Source organism: Rattus norvegicus, chromosome 1, assembly GCF_021556685.1.
Source record: "Rattus norvegicus strain SHRSP/BbbUtx chromosome 1, alternate assembly SHRSP_T2T, whole genome shotgun sequence".
In the NCBI taxonomy this organism is placed as follows: domain Eukaryota; kingdom Metazoa; phylum Chordata; class Mammalia; order Rodentia; family Muridae; genus Rattus; species Rattus norvegicus.
In genome coordinates, this window is record NC_141534.1 from 249711905 (window position 1) to 249724166 (window position 12262).

A 12262-nucleotide genomic window follows, 5' to 3' on the forward strand; every position below is an offset into this window, starting at 1 on the left:
TTGGTTGAACGTTGATTTTATTCGATATTAGAATGGCAACTCCAGCTTGCTTCTTTGGACCGTTTGATTGGAAAGTGGTTTTCTAGTCTTTTCCTCTGAGGTAGTGTATGTCTTTGTCTCTGAGGTGTGTTTCCTGCAGGCAGAAAAATGCTGGGTCCTCTTTACATACCCAGTCTGTTAGTCTATGTCTTTTTATTGGGGAATTGAATCTGTTGATATTGAGAGGTATTAAGGAATAGTGATTGTGGCTTCCTGTAATTTCATATTTAGAGTTGGGATTATGTTTGTGTGCTTCTCTTCTTTTGGTTTAGTTGCAAGGAGATTGCTTTCTTGCTTTTTCTAGGATGTAGTTTACCTCCTTGTGTTGGACTTTTCAATTTATTATTCTTTGTAGAGCTGTATTTGTAGAAAGGTGTTAATTTGATTTTGTCATGGAATATCTTGGTTTCTCCCTCAATGTTAATTTATAGTTTTGCTGGATATAGTAGCCTGGGCTGGCATTTGTCTTCTCTTAGGTTCTGTATGACATCTGTCGAGGATCTTCTGGCTTTAATAATTTCTGATGAGAAGTCTGGTGGAATTCTGATTGGTCTGCCTTTACATGTTACTTGACCTTTTCTCCTTACTGCTTTTAATATTCTTTCTTTGTTTTGTGCATTTGGTGTTTTGACTATTAAGTGACTGGAGGAGTTTCTTATCTGGTCCAATCTACTTGGAGTTCTGTAGGCTTCTATTATGTTTATGGGCATCTCTTACTTTAGGTTAGGGAAGTTTTCTTTTATGATTTTGTTCAAAGATATTTACTGGCCCTTAAAGTTGGGAGTCTTCACTCTCTTCTATACCTCCTATCCTTAGGTTTGATCTTTTAATTAATTGTGTCCTGGATTTCCTGTATGTTTTGGACCGGTAGCTTTTTATGTTTCACATTATCTTTGACAGTTGTGTCGATGTTTTCTATGGTATCTTCTGCTCCTGAGAGTCCGTCTTCTATCTCTTATATTCTGTTGGTGATGCTTGCATCTATGACTCCTGATCTCTTCCCTAGGTTTTCTATATCCAGGCTTGTCTTTCTTCGTGCTGTCTTTATTGTTTCTATTTGCATTTTTAACTCCTGAATGGTTTTGTTCATTTCCTTCTCATGTTTGCTTATGTTTTCCTGTAGTACATTTTTTCCCCTTCATCTTTATTAACTTGGGTGTTTCTTATTCACATTTCAATTGTTATTCCCTTTCCCGGTTTCCAGGCAAATATCCCCCTAGCCCCTCCCCTCCCCTTCGATATGGGTGTTCCCCTCCCCATCCTTTCCACATTACTGCCCTCCACCCAACAATCAAGTTCACAGGGGGTTCAGCCTTGGCAGGACCAACGGCTTCCCCTTCCACTGGTGCTCTTACTAGGCTATTCATTGCTACCTATGTGGTTGGAGCCCAGGGTCAGTCCATGTATAGTCTTTGGGTAGTGGCTTAGTCCCTGGAAGCTCTGGTTGCTTGGCATTGTTATTCATATTTGGTCTCAAGCCCCTTTAAGCTCTTTCAGTCCTTTCTCTGATTCCTTCAACGAGGGTCCTGTTCTCAGTTCAGTGGTTTGCTGCTGGCATTTGCCTATGTATTTGCTGTATTCTGGCTGTGTCTCTCAGGAGAAATGTACATCTGGTTCCTTTCAACCTGCACTTCTTTGCTTCATCCATCTTATCTAGTTTGGTGGCTGTATATGTATGGGCCACATGTGGAGCAGGCTCTGAATGGGTGTTCCTTCTGCCTCTATTCTAAACTTTGCCTCCCTATTTCTTCCCAAGGGTATTCTTGTTCCATTTTTAAAGAAGGAATGAAGCATTTGCATTTTGGTCATTCTTCTTGAGTTTCATGTGTTCTGTGCATTTAGGGTAATTCGAGCATTTGGGCGAATATGCATTTATCAATGAGTGCACACAATGTGTGGTTTTCTGTGACTGGGTTACCTCTCTCAGAATGATATTTTCCAGTTCCATCCATTTGCCTATGAATTTCAAAAAGTCATTGTTTTTGATAGCAGAGTAGTATTCCATTGTGTAGGTATACCCCATTTTCTGTATCCATTCCTCTGTGGAAGGACATCTGGGTTCTTTCCAGCTTCTGGCCATTATAAATAAGGCTGCTGTGAACATAGTGGAGCACGGGTCTTTTTACATGTTGGGGCATCTTTTGGGTATATGCCCAAGAGAGGTATAGCTGAATACTCAGGTAGTTCAATGTCCAATTTTCCGAGGAACGTCCAGACTGGCTTCCAGAATGGTTGTACCAGTCTGCAACCCCACCAACAATGGAGGAGTGTTCCTCTTTCTCCACATCCTGTCCAGCATTTGCTGTCACCTGAGTTTTTGATTTTAGCCATTCTGACTTGTGTAAGGTTGGAATCTCAGGGTTGTTTTGATTTGCATTTCCCTTATGACTAAAGATGTTTAACATTTTTTAGGTGCTTCTCAGCCATATGGCATACCTCAGCTGTGAATTCTTTGTTTAGCTCTGAACCCCTTTTTTATCTTTATTAAATTGAGTATTTCCTATTGACATTTCTATTGTCATTCCCCTTCCTGGTTTCCGGGCCAACACCCCCCTAAGCCCTCCCCCTCCCCTTCTATACAGGCTTCCCCTCCCCATCCTACTCCAGTTACCACCCTCCCCCCAACAATCACTTTCACTGGGGTGAACCCCTTTTTTAATAGGGTTATTTGTCTCCCTGCTGTCTAACTTCATGAGTTCTTTGTATATTTTAGATATGAGCCCTCTATCAGTTGTAGGGTTGGTAAAGATCTTTTCCCAATCTGTTTGTTGCCATTTTTTCCTAACAACAGTGTCCTTTTCCTTACAGAAACTTTGCAGTTTTATGAGATCCCATTTGTCGATTCTTGATCTTAGAGCATAAGCCATTGGTGTTTTGTTCAGGAAATTTTTTCCAGTGCCCATGTGTTCGAGATTCTTCAGTTCAGATTTGGGCATAGATTTGGACCTTGGGTCTCCTGTAGCTGACTGCTCCTATATTCTTGTGTCCAGAGGCACTATGCAGTTTCCTCTTGGGCCAGGGATTTGGGCAAAGGTGGGCAGAAGTGGAAGTCTGTCCTGCCCTGCAGTCTCAGGATTGCCCACACTTCTGGGTGTTCAGCTCTTTCTCCCACGGGATTTGAGAGCAGAGAACTGTGGGCCAGGATCAGAGGTTGTTGGATTTTCATATAATGAACTCTTCTTGCATCCCTGAGTTCAAGCCAACTTGATCATGGTGAGTTGTGAATGATCAGTTTGATGTTTTCTTCAATTCTGTGTGCTAAAATTTCATTATTTTTGCATCGATATTCACAAGGGAAATTGGTCTCAAATTCTTTTTGTTTGCTGAGTCTTTGTGTTTCAGATTTCAGCATAACTGTGGCTTCACAGAACAAATTAGGTAATGTTCCTTCTGTTTCTGTTTTATGGATTACTTTGAAAACTATTGTTATTATGGTTTGAAGGTCCTATAGAATTCTGCACTAAAACCACCCTGTCCTGGGCTTCTTTTGGTTAGGAGACTTTTAATAACTGCTTCTATTCCTTTAAGGTTTATGTGACTGTTTAGATGATTCATCTGATCCTGATTTAACTTTGGTCCCTAGTATCTGTCTAGAAAATTGTCCAAGCTGAAAGTGCTTGAAGGGGCTTGAGACCCCATATGAACAACAATGCCAACCAACCGGAGCTTCTAGGGACTAAGCCACTACCTAAAGACTATACGTGGACTAACCCTGGGCTCCAACCTCATAGGTAGCAATGAATGGCCTAGTAAGATCACCAGTGGAAGGGGAAGCCCTTGGTCCTGCCAAGACTGAACCCCCAATGAACATGATTGTTGTGGGGAGGGAGGCAATGGCGGGAGGATGTGGAGGGGAACACCTATATAGAAGGTGAGTGGGAGGGGTTGGGGGACGTTGGCCTGGAAACTGGGAAAGGGAGTAACAATTGAAATGTAAAGAAGAAATACTCAAGTTAAAAAAAAGAAAATTGTCCAAGGAAAGCAAGCCAAGAAAGAAACTGTACAGGTTATAGGTCTCTTTGTTTCTCCTTGGTTATTTTACCCTGAATTTAAATATTTCCTGCTGTCTACTCCTCTTGGCTGTATTTGTTTCTTTTTGTTGTAGAGCTTTCAGATGTGGTATGAAGCTGCTAGTGTTTGCTCTGCCAGTTTCTTTAAGGACGCACTCAGAGCTTTCAGTTTTTCTTTGAGTACTTCTTTCACAGTATCCTGTAAGTTTGGGTATGTTGTGCATTCATTTTCACTAGATTCTAGAAAATCTTTTCTTTATTTCTTTATTTGTCCTCTGAACAAGTTGTCATTGAGTAGAGAGTTATGCAGCTTGCATGCCTATGTTGACTTTCTATTTTTTTTTTGTTGTTGTTATTGCTCTTGTTGTTCTTGAAGACCAGCCTTAATCCGTTGTGATCTGACAGGATGAATGGGATTATTTCAGTCTTCTTGTATCTGTTGAGGCCTGTTTTGTGACCCATTATATGTTGAATTTGGAGAGGGTACCATGAGTTGCTGAGTAGAAGGTATATTCTTTTTATTTTTTTTAGGATGAAATGTTCTATAGATATCTGTTAAATACATTTGGTTCATAACTTCTGTTAGTTTCACTTTGTCTCTCTGTTGTTTCTATTTTCACGATATGTCCATTGCTGAGAGTGGGGTTTGAAGTTGTTTTTATGAATGTAGATGCCCTTACATTTGGAGTATAGATGTTCAGAATTTAGAGTTCATCTTGATAGATTTCTCCTTTGATGAGAATTAAGTGTCCTTCCTTACTTTTTGATAACTTTTGGTTGAAAGTCATTTTTATTCAATATTAGGATGGCTACTCCTGCTTGTTTATTGGGGATAGTTGTGTGAATTTTATTGAGTATTTTTGCATCAATAATCATGATGAAAATTCGTCTGAAATTCTCTTTCTTTGTAGTGTCTTTGTGTGGTTTAAGTATAAGTGTAATTGTGGATTCAAAGAATGAATTGAGTAGTGTTTCTTCTGTTTCTATTTTGTGGAATAGTTTGAAGAGTATTGGTACTAGGTCTTCTTTGAAGGTCTGGTAGAATTCTTCCCTAAACCCATCTGGTCCTGGGCCTTTTTTGGTTGAGACTTTTACTGACTACTTCTATTTCTCTAGGGATTATGGGACTGTTTAGCTAATTTATCTCATCCTGATTTAACTTTGGTACCTGGTATTTGTCTAGAAAATTGCCAATTTCCTCCAGATTTTCCCATTTTGTTGAGTATAGGCTTTTTTAGTAGGATCTGATAATTTTTTGAATTTCCTCAGTTTCTGTTCTCATGTTTCCATTTTCATTTATGATTTTTTAAATTTGGATACTGTCTGTCTGCCCTCTGGTTAGGCTGGGCTAAGCAGTTATCTATCTTGTTGATTTTCCCAAAGAATCAGCTTCTGGTTTTGTTGATTCTTTGTATAGTTCTTTTTGTTTTGTCTTGGTTGATTTTAGTTTTGAGTTTGATTATTTCTTGCCATCTATTCCTCTTGGGTGAATTTGCTTGTTTTTGTTTTAGTGCTTTCAGATGTGCTGTCAAGCTCTTAGTGTATACTTCCTCCAATCTCTTTTCGGAGGCACGGTAGTGTCTGTCCTTTCCATTGAGGTGTGTTTCCTGTATGCAGCAACATTTTGGGCCCTGTTTATGTATCCAGTCTGTTAGTCTGTGTTTTTATTGGGGAACTAAGTCCATTGATTTTTAAGAGATAATAAGAAATAGTTATTCTATTCAAAAAAAGATTAGCTCATATCCACAAGTTACACATTTTCTAGAGATAGTCACCACAAAACATTTAAAAACAGATTAAAATTGTTGGACTAGAGGCAATTACAACAGGATTGTTGATTACATATTTCTTCTATGAAACATATAACTAAACAATTCTCATCTTTATTATTTTTGTTGTAAGAGGTAGAATTACGTTTAAAATATGGAATCCTTCCTGAATTTGCATGTCATCCTTGCCTAGTGGCCATGCTAATTATCTGTGTCTTTCAAATTTTATTGTATGAGCTAGTGAAGCAAGCAGTGAACACATCTCTTATTACTGCTTTTATTGTCTTCCATAAGTATGAGCATGCTGTGACTTCATTTTCATTGAATTCTTTAGTTTCTTTATTTCTTCCCTGATCAAGTAAATATTAAGAGTTGTTCAGTTTCCATGAGTATATCAGCTTTCTTTCTGCAAGCTCATTGTAACCACAAAACAATAATTTTTTAGTCACTGATCAACAATGTTTAAACAAGCCACGTTTTCCCCTATGCCTGGCTGACAACAATCTGTACTGATTAATTATCTGTTCTCTGTTCTTATACTCAGAACTGTTTGCTCTTTATTATAACCTTATTATTTCCTGATGCACATAGAAATCCTATTACCTCATCCCTAGATCACAAGATCAGGAAACTCAGGCTAAACCTAGAATGTATGCTTTCTTTGATCATTAACTAGTCCCAAGTCTATTCTTCAGGCTTCTACTATTATCTGCATGTAATGCATGGATGTTCACTGTACTCATTTCTCTAACTCAAGCAGCTTTTGCCATTGTATGAAGAAGGGGCACATTTTATTCTTGATTCTTAACTTTAAACTTTCTATCAACTACTCTTACTTCCCGAAATTATTTAAATCAAGCTAACCTCCTAAAACTACTTAAATCAGGTCAGAAGTTCCACAAAATCAGTAATTTATCTAAATAAATGAGGATTATGGCAATGACAACATGAGCAAGCACATCAGTAGCAAGAAGCAACGCAGGGATGAAGTCTCTGTGGTCATGCCACACCAGAGCTCACCCATCACAGCTGATAAGGCCAGGGGGTCATCTCCAGGGAGTTCACTTGTCCATTGTATTCATCTTATTTTTATGTTTTAACTATGTTAGGTAATCTAACTATCTGAGTTTTCAGTGCTTATCAGTATTTAAAGGCTCTTTCCAGCCAGCTCTGAGCAATGGGCATCTCTACAGACAGCTGGCATAAGCTCTGCCAAATGGGGTAAGAGAAAGCCCTCCCTCAAGAAGTGAAGTGTGAGTTGGGACAGCTGGCTGCCAACATTAAGATTGGCCATCATAGTGTGCACATAGTCCGCGTTCGAGGCAGCAATAGCAAGTACCATGTTCTGAGATTGGATGTGGGAAATGTTTCCTGACTGTTGTGGTTGCAAAACCAGGATCTCCAAGGTTGTCTACGATGCAGCCAATAATGAGCTTGTCCGCACCAAGGCCCTGGTGAAGAACTGCATTGTTCTTTCTGACAGCATATCATATCTGCAGTGGTACAAGAACCAGTATGCTCTGCCCATGGGTTGCAAGAAGGAGGCCAAGCTGACTCCTGAGGAGGAAGAGACTTTAAATAAAAACAATCAAAGAAAACTCAAAAGAAATATGATGAAAGGAAAACGACTGCCAAAACCAGCAGTTTTCTGGAGGAGCTGTTCCAGCAGGGCAACCTCCTCATCTGTATTACCTCAACACCAGACTAATGTGTCAGAGTAGATGGCTATGTGTGAGAAGGCAAGGAGCTGGAGTTCTGTCTGTGGAAGACCAAACCCCAGGAAGGCAAATAAACCATCATTCATAGATCGTGTAATAAAGGTGTTTACTGTTCTATATTTAGAAAGAGTATTTAAAGATGTTATTTTCTCCATTTCTTTAGATATTTCATGAAACTTTGCTGGTCATATTTTCATGGATACTTAATTATTTATTTTCTAAATTTTCATGTTAACCCAAGGATTTCTTAGGTATTTATATTGAAGGTGTATTGCTTTAAAAATCAACTCTTTTTTAAAGATTGTTTTATTTATTTACATTCCAAATGTTGTCTCCCTTTCCAGTCCCCCGTCCAAGAGTTTGTCACCCCCCTACCCCTCCTTTTTGCTTCCAACAGGGTGCTTCCCCACCTCTCTACCTTCTTTACCCAACCTTCCCAGTTCACCTCACCCCAGCACCATTCCCTGGGTTATCAAGTCTCTACAGGCTCAGACACATCCTTTCCCACTGAGGCCAGACAAGGCAGTCCTCTGCTACATATGTGCTGGGGGATACGATTGATTGGTGGCTTAGTCTTTGGGAGCTCCCTGGTGTCCAGGTTAGTTGATACTGTTTTTCTTCCTGTGGGAATTCAATCTCCTTCAGCTCCTTCAGTCCTTTCCATAACTCCTCTATAGGAGTCCCTGATCTCAGTCCAATGGTTGGTTGCAAGTATCTGCACCTGATATCAGCTTCTGGTAGGGCCTTTCAGAGGACAACCATGCTAGGCTCCTATCTACAATCACAACATGGCATTAGTGATAATGCCAGCGTTTCCTGTCAGTCTATGGGATGTATCTCGAATTAGGCCAGTCACTTGTCAGTCTTCATTGTGTCCCTGCATTTCTTTTAGACAGGAACAATTCTGGATCAAAAATTTTGAAGGTAGTTTGATGATCCAACCCCTCCACTGGAGCTCTGTCTATCTACTGGAGGTAGTCTCTTGATGATCTATCTCCCAATGATGGGTATTTCAGCTAAGGTAATCTCCATTGAGTCCTGGGAGGCTCTCACATCCCAGGTCTTTGGGACTTTCTAGAGGTTCCCCCCAACTCCCACAGGTGCATATTTTCATTGATTCTCACAAACCTTTGGGCTTTCTCCTGTCTCCCCCATACTTGATCCTGCTTCCTTCCCTTTTCCCCCTTCCCTCTCCCACCCAGATCACCCCTCCGTCTGTTTCACATGGTTAATTTTTTGTTGGCTTTCACTTACATTGCATTATTTATGTGATGCTCACTGTCATTGTATTGCTTGCTTGTTTTTTGCTTTTGTGACAGGGTGTTCTGGTATGGCTTCATGCTTTTTTTTATATCCAGGGATGAACTACTGACCCTACTGCCTCTACTCATCTAGTGCAGGCATTGCAGGTTTGCTCTACCACACATGTATGATGTTAACTTTTAGGTGCTACACTTTCTTTTTGGCTCAAACATATTTAATTTTGTGAATATTAGAAAAGAATACATATTTTCTTTTCTGGTCCAGTCTACTTATAGTTCTGTAGGCTTCTTGCATGTTCATGGGCATCTCTTTCTTTAGGTTAGGTATGTTTTCTTCTATAATTTTGTTGAAGATATTTACTGGCCCTACAAATTGGGAATCTTTGCTTTCTTCTATACCTATTATCTTTAGGTTTGCTCTTCTCATTGTGTCCTGGATGTCCTGGATGTTTTGGGTTAAGAGCGTTTCACATTTTGCATTTTCTTTGACTGTTGTGTCAATGTTTTCTATGGCATCTTCTGCCCCTGAGATTATCTCTTCTATCTCTTGTATTCTGTTGGTGATGCTTGCATCTATGATTCCTGATCTCCTTCTTAGGTTTTCTATCTCCAGGGTTGTCTCCCTTTGTGCTTTCTTTATTGTTTCTGCCTTTCATTTTTAAACCCTGGATGGTTTTGTTCAATTACGTCACCCTGTAACTCTTTAAGGGATTTTTGTGTTTCCTCTTTAAGGACTTCTACTTGTTTTCTTGTGTTGTCCTGTATTTCAGTAAGGGATTTATTTATGTCCTTCTTAAAGCCCTCCATCATCATCATCATAAACTGTGATTCTAAATCTAAATCTTGCTTTTCCAGGGTGTTTGGATATCCAGTATTTGCTTTGGTGGGAGAACTGGGCTCTGATGATGGCAAGTAGTGGTTTCTACTGTTTAGGTCCCCGTGCTTGCCTCTAGCCATCAGGTTGTCTCTGGTCTTAGCTTGTCTTGCTGTTTCTAGCAGTGGCCGAACCCTCCTGTAGGCCTGTATGTCAGCACTCCTGTAGATCTGTTTTCTTTCAGCCTGATCTGGGAACAGAAAGCTCTGCTCTTAGGTGTGTAGGTGCTCCTGGCGACTGACTTTTGCTCTTGGCACAGGCACAAACCTGAGGGGTCCTGCTCCTGACTGCTCCTAGGTCCTCTTGGGTCAGGAATGTGGGCATAAAATAGTTGTCTCCTCTGAGTTCTCAGGAGTGTTTGCCCTTGTGAGGGTCCAGCTCTCTTCCCAATGGAATTTGGGGGCCATGAGCTATGAGATTGGTTCAGTTCAGTCAGTCTATATCTTTTTATTGGGAAATTGAGTCCATTGATGTTAAGAGATATTAAGGAATGGTGATTGTTGTTTCCTGTTTTTGGATTCGTTGCAAGGAGATTACTTTCTTGCTTTTTCTAGGGTGTAGTTTCCTTCCTTGTGCTGGAGTTTTCCATCTATTTCCCTTTGTAGAGCTGGAATTCTAGAAAGCTATTCTGTAAATTTGGTTTTGTCATGGAATATTTTGGTTTCTCCATTTATGCTAAGTGAGAGTTTTTCTGTATATAGTAGTCTAGGCTGGCATTTGTGTTCTCTTATGGTCTGTATGAGATCTGCCCAGGATCTTCTGGCCTTCATAGTCTCTGGTGAGAAGTCTGGTGTAATTCTGACAGGTTTACCTTTATATGTTACTTGACTTTTTTCCATTACTGCTTTTAATATTCTTTCTTTGTTTTGGGCATTTGATGTTTTGACTGTTGTGTGATGGGAGGAATTTCTTTTCTGGTCCAATCTACTTGGAGTTCTGTAGGCTTCTTGTATGTTTATGGGCATCTCTTTCTTTAGGTTAGGGAAGTTTTCTTCTATAATTTTGTTGAAGATATTTACTGGCCCTTTAAGTTGGGAGTCTTCACTCTCATCTATACCTATTTTCCTTAGGTTTGGTCTTCTCATTGTGTCCTAGATTTCCTGGATGTTTTGGGCTAGGACCTTTCTGTGGTTTACATTGTTTTTGAAGGTTGTGTTGATGTATTCTATGGTATCTTTTGCTCCTGAGATTCTCTCTTCTATCTCTTGTATTCGTTGGTGATGCTTGCATCTATGACTCTTGATCTTCCCTAGGTTTTCTATCTCCAGGTTGTCTCCCTTTGTGCTTTCTTTTTCTTTTTCTTTTTCTTTTTTTTATTAACTTGAGTATTTCTTATATACATTTCGAGTGTTATTCCCTTTCCCGGTTTCTGGGCAAACATCCCGCTCCCCCATCCCCTTCCTTATGGGTGTTCCCCTCCCGACCCTCCCCCCATTGCCGCCCTCCCCCCACCAGTCAAGTTCACTGGGGGTTCAGTCTTAGCAGGACCCAGGGCTTCCCATTCCACTGGTGCTCTTTCTAGGATATTCATTGCTACCTATGAGGTCAGAGTCCAGGGTCAGTCCATGTATAGTCTTTAGGTAGTGGCTTAGTCCCTGGAAGCTCTGGTTGCTTAGTATTGTTGTACATATGGGGTCTCGAGCCCCTTCAAGCTCTTCCAGTCCTTTCTCTGATTTCTTCAATGGGGGTCCCATTATCAGTTCAGTGGTTTGCTGCTGGCATTCGCCTATGTATTTGCTGTATTCTGGCTGTGTCTCTCAGGAGAGATCTACATCCGGTTCCTGTCGGCCTGCATTTCTTTGCTTCATCCATCTTGTCTAATTGGGTGGCTGTATATGTATGGGCCACATGTGGGGCAGGCTCTGAATGGGTGTTCCTTCAGTCTCTGTTTTAATCTTTGCCTCTCTCTTCCCTGCCAAGGGTATTCTTGTTCCCCTTTTAGAGAAGGAGTGAAGCATTCACATTTTGATCATCCGTCTTGAGTTTCATGTGTTCTATGCATCTAGGGTAATTCAAGCATTTGGGCTAATAGCCACTTATCAATGAGTGCATACCATGTATGTCTTTCTGTGATTGGGTTAGCTCACTCAGGATGATGTTTTCCAGTTCCAACCATTTGCCTACGAATTTCATAAACTCGTTGTTTTTGATAGCTGAGTAATATTCCATTGTGTAGATGTACCACATTTTCTGTATCCATTCCTCTGTTGAAGGGCATCTGGGTTCTTTCCAGATTCTGGCTATTATAAATAAGGCTGCAATGAACATAGTGGAGCACGTGTCTTTTTTATATGTTGGGGCATCTTTTGGGTATATGCCCAAGAGAGGTATAGCTGGATCCTCAGGCAGTTCAATGTCCAATTTTCTGAGGATCCTCCAGACTGATTTCCAGAATGGTTGTACCAGTTTGCAATCCCACCAACAATGGAGGAGTGTTCCTCTTTCTCCACATCCTTGCCAGCATCTGTTGTCCCCTGAGTTTTTGGTCATAGCCATTCTCACTGGTGTGAGGTGAAATCTCAGGGTTGTTTTGATTTGCATTTCCCTTATGACTAAAGATGTTGAACATTTCTTTAGGTGTTTCTCAGCC

The 12262-nt window shown here is 40.4% G+C and overlaps 1 non-coding gene and 1 pseudogene across 1 annotated transcript; one reads left to right on the plus strand and one right to left on the minus strand.

The window, feature by feature from the left end:
* Positions 1-5966: 5966 nt before the first annotated feature.
* On the minus strand, positions 5967-6071 carry Rnu6-571 (RNA, U6 small nuclear 571). Its single transcript, XR_015656053.1, has one exon. It is a non-coding gene; the product is annotated as a U6 spliceosomal RNA (small nuclear RNA).
* A 924-nt stretch (positions 6072-6995) lies between these two features.
* LOC108349104 (40S ribosomal protein S8 pseudogene) lies at positions 6996-7610 on the plus strand (annotated as a pseudogene).
* The last annotated feature ends 4652 nt before the right edge of the window (positions 7611-12262 follow it).